Source organism: Phacochoerus africanus, chromosome 11, assembly GCF_016906955.1.
Source record: "Phacochoerus africanus isolate WHEZ1 chromosome 11, ROS_Pafr_v1, whole genome shotgun sequence".
Classification (NCBI taxonomy): domain Eukaryota; kingdom Metazoa; phylum Chordata; class Mammalia; order Artiodactyla; family Suidae; genus Phacochoerus; species Phacochoerus africanus.
In genome coordinates, this window is record NC_062554.1 from 67,922,760 (window position 1) to 67,938,098 (window position 15,339).

The following is a 15,339-nucleotide window of genomic DNA, read 5'->3' on the forward strand; positions in this document are numbered from 1 at the left end:
ATACATTCATTATAGCTGATTTTTGGAGTAAGGTCGTAGAGGCAATAAATAATAATTATGTATAATTAGAGAGTTCCCAGTGTGACCCAGTGGTAATAAATCCAACTAGTATCCATGAGGATGCAGGTTTGATCCCTGGCCCTACTCAGTGGGTTAAGGATCTGGTGTTGCCATAAACTGTGCTATAGGTGGCAGACGTGATTCAGATCCTGTGTTGCTGTGGCTGTGGTATAGGCTGGCAGCTGTATCTCTGATTTGACTCCTAGCCTGGGGACCTCCATATGCTGCAAGTGGGCCCTAAAAACAAACAAACAAAAAAAACACAAAACACAAAACTTAGGAACAACCTCAGTATTAATATACTACTAACGTTTGGTGTATTTTCTTCCAGAGGTTTTGTTTTTTTGTTTTTGTTTTTTTTGAGTGAATGTAAAAACACAATTTTTTTTTTTTTGGTCTTTTTGCCTTTTCTAGGGCAGCTCCCATGGCATATGGAGCTTCCCAGGCTAGGGGTCGAATCGGAGCTATAGCCACCAGCCTACACCAGAGCCACAGCAATGTGGGATCCAAGCCGCATCTGTGACCTACACCACAGCTCATGGCAACGCCAGAACCTTAACCCACTGAGCAAGGCCAGGGATTGAACCTGCAACCTCATGGTTCCTAGTCAGATTTGTTAACCACTGTGCCATGACAGGAACTCCCCACAATTTGTTTTTTAACTAAATTGTTATTATAGTACATTAAAAAATAGAATACATTTTAAAATTTAAAACTAAATTGCAGTTTTAAAATTTCTAAATATTTTAAAGTTCTGTTAATTGCTTCATTATATTTCCTTGCATGGATGTTCATGGCTTATTTTACTCAGCCCTTACTGTTAGACAATTTATGTTATTTCCAAATTTTCATGCTTATGATTACACAGAGTGCCAGCCAACATCTTTGTGAGTTTTCTACATATCTATGGTTATTATCTTAGTCTAAATTCCAAGACATTAAACATCAAAAACTAGTGTGTTTCTGAGGATTTTGATGTATTTTTCTCTTGAAAAGATCATACTGATTTTCACTAAGAGTACTTTTTTATACTTTTGTTGCCTTTGGCAACATGAACTTGATATTCAGTTGTTCACCACTATGATACCCAACCTCTAAGTAAAATAAGGATTTATCTGTCTGTCCACCCACTTATCTACAAAATTAACATAAGGATACATATATAAATATATATATGTATATAAAATCTCACATATTGTACTTTATAAAAGAAGAATGATATTTAGCAGTGCTGTGAATCCGGCCCCCTGGATACTTTCTCATCAAGCCCCTTGTAACCTACTCCTCTGCCCATGCCCAGTGGGTTTGGTAAGAACAGCAAGAAAAGGACCTGCCAGTATGTGACAGTACACCAGCCATATTTGGTAGAAATCATATTGTAATGAGATTTGCATTGCTGTGAAAACAAGAATGCCAGTTGTCTTTCTGCTTTGACCCATTCCGTGGCAAATAGATGGGCTTTAAAAAAGGTTAGAAAACTCCCCAATAAAATTTATTTTGTGAGACATAAAATTTAATATAGAAGAGCTTGAGTTTTCCTCTGAACCCAAGGGAAACTATTTTGCAGGTGGAGTGAGACTATGGAACAAACAAAGGTGAAAATACACAATTTTGGCTGGATTTCAAAACTAGAAGAGAATGTGCCAAATGTAATCAGAATTATTTGAAAAGTTGTTTTGGCAAGAAGGAAAAGACCTGTAGGAGAAACCTTGCAATTTTCAGAGCAGATGCTTCACTGGAGTTAGCTCGTTGGCAGCCTCTTTTCCTCCCTCTGGGATCTCGCCTCTTCCTCCTGTGGGCCAGCCTGGGATTGACCTTGTCAACACTCTTTGCCACTTTGCTCTATTTGCAGCCATTGACACCACCTGGCTCTCTCCCTCCAGAGCCCCTCCATCTTCCCAAAGCCTCAAGACATTCATCACCTGGTCCCAGAGCAAGTATGTGCTGACGTCTCATCAGAAGGGAGGGCTGCCCCCTTAGTGGGCCTCTGCCTATAGTCTCCTCCTGGGTATATGTCTGCTGTCATTGTCCAACCCAGGAGACATGAGGAACTGAAGCAAGGTCATTTTCAATCCTGAACATACACTCTTGACACTCTGCCTCCAAATGGAAATATCTCAGTGCTCAAGCTTTAACTGCTTATTTATTTACCCAACTAATAAATATAAACTGAGAAATTTCTATGTGTCAGGCACTTCTAAATGGTGAGGACACCACATTGAACAATCATCCACAAATTCATGACCGTGATGGAGATTACAATTTGGTAGAGATGGCAGATGATTAACAAATATGCGGTGGTGTATAATGTGATGTTAAGGAGTGACAAGTGTCATGAAGAAAAATTAAGTGGCATATGAGGATGATGAGAGAGAGAGGGAGGCTACTTTTCTGGATAGGGGTTCAGAGAAGCTCTTTTGAAGAGAAGGCATTTCAGCAGAGACTTGAAGAAAGAGCGAGAATATGCCCTACGATATGTGAAGACATATAGATGTCCTTCTGGGGAAACAGTAAGTGCAAAGGCCCTGAGGTGAGAGTGTGCTGGAGAAGAACAAAGTGGCCAATGTGTGCGGATGGAGCAGATGAAGGGGAGGGTAGAAGGAGTTAGGTCAGAGACAGTCGAGGCCCAGGTATGGTAGGTGATGTAGGACCCAGCCAATGCACAGGCTGCATTTATTTGAAGTATGATAGGAAGCTAGTGGGAGGTTTTGAGAAAGAAGTGATGTCATCTATTAACCTTCTGTTGCTTTTGTGGATTTTTCTAACTCTGCTTTTATGGTCTTGTCCTAAGGCATTGAGACAGGAGGACATATTTTCAAATTTCCTTTTACTTTTATCAACATCGCCATGTGGGAGGCAGTTTAGACAGATAGATATTCTCTCTCTGCCAAAGGCATAATTAAAATGTCTGGGGCTTTATATACAACTTTACAGAGGACTGGGAGTAATGAAGTTTCTTTGGGTTTCAAGTAACAGAATAATCCAAGGCCGATTTCTCCAGCAAACTTTACTGGAAAGGTTGAGAGTGTATCCTTCAGGATCCAAGGAAGTGATCCATCTAGGCCTTGGGGAGCAGGGCTGCTCCAGGGGCCTTCACAGCAGCCATTTGTGGCCCCTCTTCTGCAGTTTAATGTTATTGAGGCCAATGATTTCCGGACTTGTTTCAAGGTCCAAATTATTGGGAGAGAGAATTTGATTGGTCCAGCGTGACTCAGGCATCCTCTTCTGAATCAGTGAATTCTAGCTATGGGGGCAATGACAGCAGAAAGGAAACAGCTCTGAGAAGACCTATGGGGGTGAGGTGGTTCCCAAAGGCAAGGCTGAAGAGACAACTTTCTGGTGGTTTGTGACTGCTCTTAGAAGGAGGTAGACCCCTGAGGCAGGGGCTTCTGGGTAGTTGCCTCTGCCCTCTTCTTCTATGGAGGGCTGGTACCCTGAGCAATTTGCTTGCAAACTCTGTGATAGCAAAGGGCAGTTTTATCCCATCTTGTACTTCCTTGAGGAGAATAAAGGGCAGAGGCTACTTTTGGTGTTTAATTTTGCTTCAGGGCCCTGTTTATTATGATCCTGAAGCTGCACACAACGATCTAAAATTAAAGATTCTGTTTTATATTCTTAAGAGATCTGCCGATAACTTGGCAGGCAGATATAGTTCTATGGTGAAGCAATTTTTGCCCACTCTTACCTGTACTGCTTTGCCAAGAACATGGAATTGAGTGCCAGGAAACTACATTAAGCCTGGTTCTTGGGAAACTCTCTGGTGGAGATCTGTGAACAGGTGGCTTACTAGGGAGTGTTCCGGGGCTCAGTACCTGTCGGGGCGGAGGGAAGCAGGGCTGGGCAGAGGGAGAAGTGAGCAACAGAGACTCCAGCCGATCTGACAGGGACCTCTGGAGTGAGAATGGACCTCCAGCATAACTTGGAAGTGAGACCAGGGGGCAGTATGGGGAGGGGACTCACCTTGGGGGAGAGAGCTACCTTTGGTCTAAGGCAATGTCCTGAGAAGGACAGCAGCTCCCAGCCACCAATCCTGGAAGCAGCTGGGGAGTGGGTGATTGGCTCAGGATGTGTGGGGTTGGGGCGAGGAGGGTCTGATTGGTCTACCACAGCATCTGCTCCAAAGACTTAAGTTACCACATTGGTCTGTGAGGACTTGGGAGAATCACCTAATTTTTTTGAGTGATCATGTCCTCAAAAAAAAAAAAAAAAAAAAAGGACCTAACCAAACCAAATAAACAAATCTCATTTTAAAAATGGGATGACATAAACAGTGTTATGAGCACTTTGTAGGATATTTTTACTTAGGTGGTATTGTTCCATTCTCTCTACAAGTCTATGACATAATCTACTTGACATGGTGTGTCATATAAAACACTTCATGTGCCAATGGCAAAAGAAGCCTTACACATAGAGTTGTGTTTGCTATATTGATAATGAGATAGATCCTCAGAGAAACGAGAACAGTTGGCTTGAATTTATACAGAAAAGGCATACAGAAAATGCAGTTTCAGATCTCCTGAACATAAATCCCTATTTTGGCCAATTCATTTGCAACAGGAACAATGCTACTATTACCAAAACTACTAATGACAAATAATGCCTAACTTATATGGCTGTTACCAGGATTGAGTGAAAGCTTTGTAAATCATATGTTGCTGAAAAAAGTGAGTCAGTATCACTGTCCTTCAAAATTGTTTTTCCCATAAGTAAGAGATGAACATGGTACAGTCCATCCTGAAAAGAGGAGGAAAGGCTTACCCAGGACCCTAGAAAATTTCTCCTAGCCAACCTCTAAAAGGCACAGGGCATCTGTTGTTTCCAAGCCTCTTTGATTGCCCTTTGGACCCCTTGGATTCACTCTTAGCGACCCTAAAAAATTCAGCTCACATATTCTGAGCTGGGGCTTACTCTATAAGGGCTGTGTTGTAGGATAAGGCAATCAAAGAAATGTTTTACTTCAGAGATAAAAATAAGACCAATCAGTGATGGTGATGGGAACCCCTGTTTTAGAGAGAGAAAGACATTAAAAGAGGTCAGAGGGGGCTCTGGGTGTCTGGGTCAGACTCAAATTGTCAAGGTGACTCACAGCATAGATGTCATCTTTGGTTTTGGACTTTATATGCTTTGACTTTCAAAAGGTGAGGGAGTCAGGGAAGAGAACCAGTCTGTGTTATCTCTACCAATTTGAAATAAAACAAAGCAAACACAACTCTATGTGTAAGGCTTCTTTTCCCATTGGCACATGAAGTGTTTTATATGACACACCAAATCCAAAGGAAAATACATTGTTTTGAGCACACACATGTTCACAGACATATTTTAAATTGCTTTGTAAATGATTGATGTTCATGAATCTTAATGCAAACTCAATAGCACATTTGAATTGAAGCTGAAGTACATTATCTCCACATTATTTTGGAATCCCACTTTTATACTCATCTCATAGTTACCTTTCTAAAAAAGTGCATGTTTTGACAGTTTGTACTTATTCTTCCTTCTTGGAAAATAATCAAATGTTACTACTAACATGTACTATTTGACCAAACGTATTACTCCTGAACCTTTAGGTCTAAAGTTCTGGATTTTCCCATGTTTATTTTCCCCCCTCTAGCTTCATTTAGTAAATTCCAGATTCCCCAGTGTAGCAAGTTCAATAGGGGTCAATGGATTCTCATGTCACGAGTTTGTTTACTTTTTATCTCCACTTGACCCAGATTAAAAAGTCAAGCTTTTGGCAGGAGAAATTATTTAAAAAGGTACTGTAATGTTTCAAAGATGGTTAAAATGAATAGGAAAATTCTATCTGTAATTATAGAGAGATTGAGTCTGTCCTAAATGGTTACTTTGCTTAATCAGTTTCACTGCTTGCCTTCAATGGTGATAAGAAAACATGTCTATTAGGGCTATGTTACTTATCACTCTGTGACCCACAGTCAGGGTAAATGACTGACATTTAATTATGCTTTGGTAGGACACATTTGGCTAACGTTTTGGGCAAGATCTGGCATAAGGGTTCAAATTGTAAAACAATACAGATATATGTGTCACAGCCAAAGACAATTCTGAAGAATTGAAAAGAAAAGAAAAAAAAATATAGTAAAATCTTGAACCTGTTTATCTTCCCCTTTTGTTCCCAAGAGGGGTATTGTCCTTGGACTCAGAATTGAATAAATGAAAGTGCTTCCTAGTGCAAGATGCAAAACCTGGTAAACTCAAGCCCATCAGGAAATGCAGTCGCATTTCACTTTCTAAAGTATTGGTGTCAAGATGTACTTTTAAGTATATATACAATTAACCTTAGGAATGAATATGATAACAGAAGCATCCAAGCATGTGTTCTAGCCAAATTTCCTAATTTAATCTGAAAAATGTAAATACAATTATCCCTCTTAATAACACAGGATTAGGGTTTCTCAACTTTGGTGCTATTGACATTTGGGACGGCATAATTCTTTGTTGTGGAGATTATGCCGTAATTGTAAGACATTTGATAGCTTCCTTGGCCTCTATTCAGTAGATGTTCGTAGCACCATCAACCTCCCTGCTTTTCCCAGTCACGACAACCAAAAGTGTCTCTGGACATAACCAAGTGTCCCAGGGGTGGGAGAGAGGGATGCAGTTCCCCTAATGGAGAACTCCTACACGAAAGACTTCCCTGGGTTGCATGGCTAGGATGTTCAGTATTGCAACTTAAAAGCAAGATTTATCTATGGAAAATACTGCAAAGATGAATAATCTTTGCTAGGAAGTTTTGTTTTGTTTTGTTTTGTTTTAGGAAGTTTTTTAAAAAAGAACTCTGTCATATATCTGGCAGACGGTGGCCAGAAAAATAGTCTTCTTGTGAACTCTCCAGTGCTGTGATTTTGAGAGGAATAGGGATCACAAGGCCTTTCTGAAGCCCTTTCTGTGATCACAGAATCCAATGGCATTCTTTGAAAATGATGGTCAAAGTCACCGAAGTGTAAATTGTGTAATTCTCATATTGACTTCATTTCAAAAAAGAAAATGACATTTAAATCTACAGAGAAACAAGTTGTCAACAGCTTTGGGGAATCTCTAGGTATGCCTAACTATGCCAAAGACCATGGGGATACAATTAGGCCTTTTGTCACTGATGTTGCTGTGGCGAATCATATTTTCATTATTCTGTCCACACGATTTTCTTATTTATAGTTTCCCAGTGTAGGATCGAGAGTATTGGTATTGTTAATCTTCTCCTGTCAACCAGTCTTCATGTATATTCTTTTGTTTTTCTGTTTGTTTTTGATAAGCTTAGTTACATTTCTTTAGAGTTAAATAAAAATGGATTCACAATCCATGGGCTTTAGGATTTACAACAACTGGCCTTAGCACCTAGCATTAGACTTTTATGCACATGTGAGAGTGCCTGGGGGTGGGTTCTTGGGAGAACTGCCCCTTTGCCTGCCTTTTTAGGCCCATTGATAAGCCCCTCCTCACCACTTCATCTACCTACAACAGGTATGTGGTCCATAGGAAAAGGCATTTTCAATGTCTTCGAGTTTAAACTCAGCCAGATCCAGGTTCTGCATCAACATACATTTTGGGAGTCAGAAAATCCCCAAATGACAAAACCTCACTTGTCTTCCTCTGTCAATCTTGGGTCAGGCGTGCTTGCAGTGGTCTGGCTTTCCCTGGGACTGACCTGGACTTCAGGCACCCACTTACTCCCACAGCTGCTTGTCAGCCCAGGGCTCCCCCCACCCTTTGGTTTTTAAGAAATTTATCTTTTTTTAAAAAATTTTATTGAAGTATAGCTGATTTACAATGTTGTGTTAATTTCTGCTGTACAATGAAATGATTCAGTTATACATAGACACATAGCCATTCTTTCCCACCGTTCTTAGAGATGATTCAAATTTTCAAAGCTTAAAGGAACCCATGACAATCTTGTATTTGACTCTTGCTCCCATCTGCCCATTTCCTATCTTTCTCCAGCCACAGTTAACCACTGTTGTCAGTTTCTTATGTGTCCGTCAAGAATTAAAAAAAATTCTATGCAAGTACATACCACTATCTTCTTCTCTTTCTTACACAGAGAGAAGACGCTCTATATGACCTGCAGCACATTGCTTTTTTCACTTACCAATATTTCTTGGGGATCATTTCACAGGTGTACACAAGGAACTTGCTTATACTTTCCTATAGCTGTAACTATTATTCATCATAGGAAGGGGCAATAACTTATTTAATTATTTCCTTATAGACACTTAAGTTGGTTCCATGCTTTCTCTAGTGTGTCAGTAGTGAAGAACATTTAACTATTATTTTTCATGTAAGGGCAAGGGTAGGAAACGTAGGGTAAATTCATAAAGTTAAATTGCAGGGTCCAGAGGTATATGCAGTGCTAATTTTTTTTTCTTTCATAACTGAGATTTTATTGGTTGTTTTGAGGATCAGTACACAGATATTTCAACTTGTACACAATTCTTAACATACGTACCAAAAATCTAAAAAAATCATATAGTTGTGATTCTTTTCTCAACAGTTATTCCAGTGACTTTACAGCTTAAAATTTGGAGGCAAATTTTCCTTAACAAGATATCAAGTACCAATATCTTCGAAGGATGATATGCTGTTATATCATAAGTCCCACTAATTCACAATTTTAATATCATATATACTACGTACTCAAATGTTCAGTCTTTCACAGCACATTAGCAAAATTACTAGGAAAACTGGACTACCACGACCAAAGGTGTTACAGAGTGCACACAATTCTGACAAGGAGAGCCAAGGTCAAGGTTGGTCTGCTTTAGAAACAGTTCTACCAAAAACAACATGGGAAGAGAAGTAATTTCAAGTGTTCAAGACGTTAAATGCACAACTGACTCCAAATCACCATTTAGTACGCTTTGTATTACAGGATATAAAAGCTCCCCATCTATGGAATGTTAAGCTGACACCCAAGACATTCAAAGCCTCCCACATTCAATATCCCACTATTTTCTGGTTGTATCAAAAAATAAACAACCAGCAAATGATTTCACCTCTTAAAAAAAAGCATTTACACTTAAAAAATGGGATGAGGTGGGATTCCCGCCTTCTTAAAAATGTTTCTAGAGCTACTAAAAAACTTGCATTTACAAAACAGTTGATAAAAATATTCCTCTGGATTGTACAAGAAGGGACACAGGGACCACTGCAGGACTGGGCGTGTGCTGTTAATCAGACTTGGCTTCTTTCTCTCTGCTTCATCGGAGGCCGGGCTCTCCTCGCTTTTAGTTTCTCCGTTTTCCGCAGGCAGATCTTTCATCTCTTGCTTGGTCACTTCGGCCTGTTTTCCCTTTGCTCCCCTTTTCCCTTTAGTTTGTACTTTTTTGTCTGAAGCTTTATCCTTTCCTGCCACCTTTTTTGGCTTCGCTTCCACTTTTGCAGGAGCAGGTTTAGCTGACAACCTCGCCGATCTCCTCTTGGGCTCCTCCTTCGCCGCCCCCTCGGCGGAGCTGACCTTCCTCTTGGCCATCATGGCGACGCGCCGAGAGCCTTCGCGAATCTGGGCTGCCTGGCCGCTGCCGCTCCTCCCGCCCCTAATTTTGATAAATATTGGAAATTTGTCTTCCATTGGAATAATCTTGACAGCAGCATATGAGAGTCCTGCCTGGCCAACAGAATGTTAATGCACTTTTAGATTCTAACAATGTGATAGATTAAAATGGGATAGTTTTGATTCACATTTCTCTTTTTATGAATGACGCTGAGCTCTATGGTTCAATCTTGATTGTGCCTTTTGAATTTCTGTTAGATTGTGCCCCTGGAACTCTCATAATTTCATGCAATATGAAGTCTTAGGGGGGCTGCTCAAATGGTGAGACCCCTTGACTGTGGTTGGATGTGAAAGTTGACACAGCTCAGAGAACACACTAAAGTGTGTTCCTCTGTTTCTCTTAGCATGAGCCCATTATTTATCTACCAAATTATTGAAATTCATAACTAATAATTTTTGTCTTCTTCTGAAAATTTCTGTATTTGAAGACTTCCAGTTTTATTAAATCACTTGTCTTTATTTGTGATGACAAACACTTTCTCTTTCTTGTGTAAGTGGAAAGGATAATGCTTTTCCATTACGGCAAATCTGAAATTCTCCATCCATTTCCATCATGTGAAGGACAAAAAAAAAAAAAAAAAGAGGGATTTCTTCTGGAAGATCGTCCTCTAGGTATCATCTTTTCCATTGCATTCTCTTCTATACCAGATAGATGTAGGAAATGCCATTGGGTGAATGCATTTATACAGGCACTTAACATTCAGCCAGTATTCACTGAGTGTCTACTACATGCCAGGCACTGTCACAGGCACCTATCATTATCTAGTACAGCTGCTGGGTATTCATCAGACTTACTCACATCACGTATGAGTAGGATGGACTAAGCATGGACAGCACATATTGCACAGTTGATCAAAAGATCAAGACTGGCAATCAGGAAACTGAGCTCTATTCTTGGATTTGCCCTTATCTTGCTGTGAGTTTTGGGCAAGTGCCTTCATTTCTATGGGCCTCAGCTTTCTCATCTGTGAAAAATGTAATGTTGACTAGAATAGATGATATTTACATCCCTTCTGGTTTTAACATTCTAAGATCATAATGCCCATATGCTACTTCTAAAATTTAAAAACTACCCAGGAATCCACTTTTATATACTAAGAAAAATAATTGTGCCTCTTCCCATGTGTAGATACGCCTCCAAGTATTTGTAATTATTCCTTTTCCTTCTGGAGGTAATAAGACATGTATTTTCCACAGGACTGTATTAGACCTTGTCACTGTATGTAAACATTTGCGTTAAAAAAATCTCCCCAGACATTAAATATTCAACATTTATGACATATCTTTGGTTGACATATCTCTAAGTGAATCAAATGTCACAAAATATAAATCTAGGCAAAAGTCTTCAACAATCGACAGACTCTGGAGAAGCCAGAAGTCCTCAGAGTGTGGATATGGGACACAGATGTGGTGATGCTGGCCTACGCTCCTTAGGACATCTCACCCCTCACTCTGGAAGAATCTGGCTCCACTGGAATGGAGATACTGTCGTCTAATTTTTCATCTAGAGTCAGGCTACCTGCCTATGAAGCTGGAAACAGTGAATTTATTTTTTAATTTAATTTTACTGAAGTGTAGTCAATTTACAATGTTGTGTTAATTTCTGCAGTACAGCAGAGTGATTCCGCCATACACATACACATAGGCTATCCATTCCCATTTAGGTGATCACAGCACATTGTGTAGATTTCCCTGTGCTATTCAGCAGGTCCCTGTTGATCATCCATTCCATATACAAACATATGCCTTTGCCAGTCCCAAACCCCCTGTCCATCCCTCTCCACCCTGACCCTTTCCCTTTGGGAACCAGAAGTTTGTTTTCAAAGTCTGTGAGTCTGTAGAAACAGTGAATTTATTTTTGAAAGATGCTTAAAAACGCCCCCACAATATCATTTTATCAAGTCACCCTCACTTCTGCTTTCTCCATACCCCTTTCTGTTCCCTATTATATTCACCCTGGGGTAGTCTTCAGGTTAAACGATTTCCTCTGCCATGGCAGTAGTTTCAACTGAACACTCAGTTTTAAAATTTATCATATTTCAATGATTGTCAATCCGATTTTCAACAAGTTACATAATTTCACTGATATCTTGAATGCAAAATAGTTAATGATATTAACTGATCACTTGTCACAAATATAGTGACAAGGAAGAGGAGGTGTGTTTTTCCTGATAAGTAGTATCTTTTTATTATTTTCAGGTTATGGTTTAGTGGAAAAACAATGGGTTTTTGGATCCTTGTTTTAAATGCCAGTTTCATCAATTACTGGTTGTAATTTACCAGCTTTATAATTTGTATGAACTTAAGTTTTTACCCAAATGATAATAGTAATAACTTTCTGATCATTATGAGGTTAGATATAATATATAAACATACAAAACTAACTAAACACAGTAGGACTCAATAAATGTTAGTTGTTTTATCATCATTTTTATGAGTGAGCTGATAAATATCTGCAAACATTTTTGCCTTTGAATTTTTCATATAAGGCAAAGATTAGAAAATTAGGTCTTGCTGTTTTTATTTCTTATTGGTACTTGAAAAATATTTATTTCTTACTGCTATTTGAAAGCATCTAGCAACTTATATAATGAACATTCAAATATTGGGCAAATTCAAAGAGGGAGGAATCACGGTTCACATAATCTGGTAACTATAGGAAGTAGTTTATTCCTAAAACGCCAACAATAGAGCTCTTTAATGATCTATTTTTCTCATGATTGCTATTCTCAAAATCACTGTCAAAAAAAATAAACATCATAATTTATCTAATGCAGTTGGCCTGTTTTAAGTTGGGGGACATAATGGAGAAAACAACTTTGTTTTTAAAGGAGGAGAAAAAAAAGACTGAAATGTCATAAAGGAGAAATCTGAACAGGGACAAACCCAGCCTGACCTTGCAGGGACACAGCACCACTGCGGCGCGGAGCCTGTAGATGGCGAAGGAACACCGCGCGGGCGGCGGGGTTTTGCACCTCGGAGAGGAGGCAGCGCTCAAAGTCCTGAGCCTGCACAGCAGCCAGTCCAGATTGCAACACCGATTCAACCAAGTTATTAATTATGCGCTCAACATCAATGCCCACCTCATATTTTAAGGCCAGAGATGTGTAACCCCGCCTTAAAAAATAGTTGCTTAAATGTAAGAGAGCAAGATGTGTAAGACAACGAAACATCCCTTTTTTTTAAAAAAAGGAAACTGTTTTGGGGAGATCAGCCTTTCACTGTGTTAGAAGCAATGACTCTTTGGAGACGCGAGACCCTCAGAGAGCGGCTTGAGACCAGAGGGCATTATGGTCCAGACTCAGAACTCCACCCGGTGTGCGTTCGAATCTCCGCTCCTCCATTTGCTGTGTGTTCTTGGGAGAGGGAGGGACAGGCTCTGAGCTTTGGTTTGTAGTCCTGGAGTCAACATGGGCACCTACCTCATTAAGTGGTTGTAAAGAGCAAACTGAGGTAAAGCGCTTGGCAGAGGTTGACACCTGCTAAATACCCCAGAAATGACAGCATTGGAGCCTAACAAGCTACTCATAAGTGTCAGATCCGTTTATTCAAGTTGAACAACCTGTCTCATGGGGATGTGAGACGTCATGAGAATCTCAAGCAGTGATCAGGCATCATCAGTCTTTTATTCCTGGCTCTTTAAATGGAAGAATGCACCCAACCCCCTCTTTCTGGCTGACAGACTATCTTGGAGGGAGGGGGAGTGGCCAGTTCTGAAAGGAGGTTCAGGGGTACCTGGCCTTAAGCACACGACCCCAGGTTGTTGTTTCTCAGTGGAATTCTGGTGCTTTCTTAGAAATTAGCTTAAACAATCTTGTCAACAGTTAGCTGTTCAAAAAGGAGAGGGGAGAGGAGGTGCGTTTTTCCTGAGGTCTGGAACAGAGCCCTGCGCTACCAGATTCTGCTTAAAGTTGGTGCCCTCAAGAAGCCCCTGCCAAAGGAATCATAGTTAAGGCACCGAATATGATATTTTGAATGGGTTTCCTGTAACCAATTGAAAGAAAATACATTGCAGCTGTGTCAGTGATGAGTTTTGGGGGAGAATGTGACATGTTAAGTATAATTGCAGCAAGGGGTGGGAGGCAGTTTTTTTTAAAATTCCACTCTCCTCATCTTTTTACATTTTGGCCTCATCTTTTCTTTTTCTTTTTATAGCCGCACTTGGGCCATGTGGAAGTTCCTGGGCTAGGGGTCAAATCAGAGCTGCAGCTGCCGGCATAGTCCACAGCCAAGGCAACACTGCATCTGAGACGCATCTATGACCTATGTAGTAGCCTGTGGCAACACTGGATCCTTAACCCACTGAGCAAGGCCAGGGATCAAACCCGAATCCTCACAGAGACTATGTCGGGTTCCTAACCTGCTGAGCCACAATGGGAACTCCAGACCTCATCTTTTCTTTCTCAGTGAACTTTCACCTGCAAGTTATCTGGGAAACATGAAGCTAGTGCTATCAGAAGATACAGGAGGTAGTGCTTTAAGTACTTTTCTGGGTACCCACAGACATATTTACCTGAAAATGAATGGAAAAAATTGACACTTATGATTTTTTTTTGTCTTTTTGCCATTTCTTGGGCCGCTCCCACGGCATATGGAGGTTCCCAGGCTAGGGTTCTAATCAGAGCTGTAGCCACTGGCCTACACTAGAGCCACAGCAACGCGGGATCCGAGCCGCATCTGCGACCTACGCCACAGCTCACGGCAACGCCAGATCGTTAACCCACTGAGCAAGGCCAGGGATCGAACCCGCAACCTCATGGTTCCTAGTCAGATTCGTTAACCACTGCGCCACGACAGGTACTCCGACACTTATGATTTTAATGCAGAAACGGCAGCAGATCTAAATTCAAATATTTAACTTATACCCCGTTCTCCATCAACAGGGAAATTTGGGGTTTCTTCTGTGCTCAGCCTCCAAATGGCAGAATTTTGAGGCCCATCTGGGGGCTGGGGAGCAGGTCCAGGATGAGAGTCTTTTCCACAGGCCTTCTAGAGTACACATCAGGCTGCAAGCCTGACTTGCTCCTTTCCACATAGCTAAACTGGTCCCTGCCCTGCCTCCTCCCTCCCTCCTGTGGTGAACGGGTCTGTGAGGCTGTGAACCTGAAGGACGGGCCTCTCTGTGCAAAGGAGAAGTTCCAGTTCTTTTTTTGGTGGAGGTGTGCAGAGGTTTGATGTAGGATCTCAGTTCCCAGACCAGGGACTGAACCTTGGTCCCAGCAGTGAAAGTGCCAAATCCTAACCACTAGACTGCCAGGGAACTCTCAGAAGTTCCAAATCTTGCCCAGGCCTGAGGTCTTCTCCATGTTCTTTGGTAAGTTTCACATCACAGAAGCAGTTCCTGTATGCTTAGGTGTTGAGGCTTGGAGATCTACATAGTCTCCAGTTGATTCTACTCTACACTCTGGCTTAAATTCATTCATTCTAGGAGTTCTCTCATGGTGCAGCACTGTCACTGTAGCACTCCCTTAAGGAGCCAGCACTGTCACTGCAGCGGCTTGGGTTACTGTTGCGGCGTGGGTTCAAGCCCTGGCCTGGACAACTTCCACATGCTGCGGGCATGCCCCCCCCCCCCAAAAAATTCATTCATTCCAAGTGCAGTTATTTTGTTCCTATTACACACCAGATCCTGTGCTGCACGCTGCACAAATACATAATAGAGTAGGCGATGGTCCCTGCTCTCAGGGGTTCCCCTCTCAGAGAGGGAGGGGAAA

At 41.1% G+C, this 15,339-nt stretch overlaps 1 pseudogene; it reads right to left on the reverse strand.

The window, feature by feature from the left end:
- Positions 1-9,150: 9,150 nt before the first annotated feature.
- Positions 9,151-9,551, reverse strand: LOC125110875 (non-histone chromosomal protein HMG-14-like; annotated as a pseudogene).
- Positions 9,552-15,339: the final 5,788 nt, after the last annotated feature.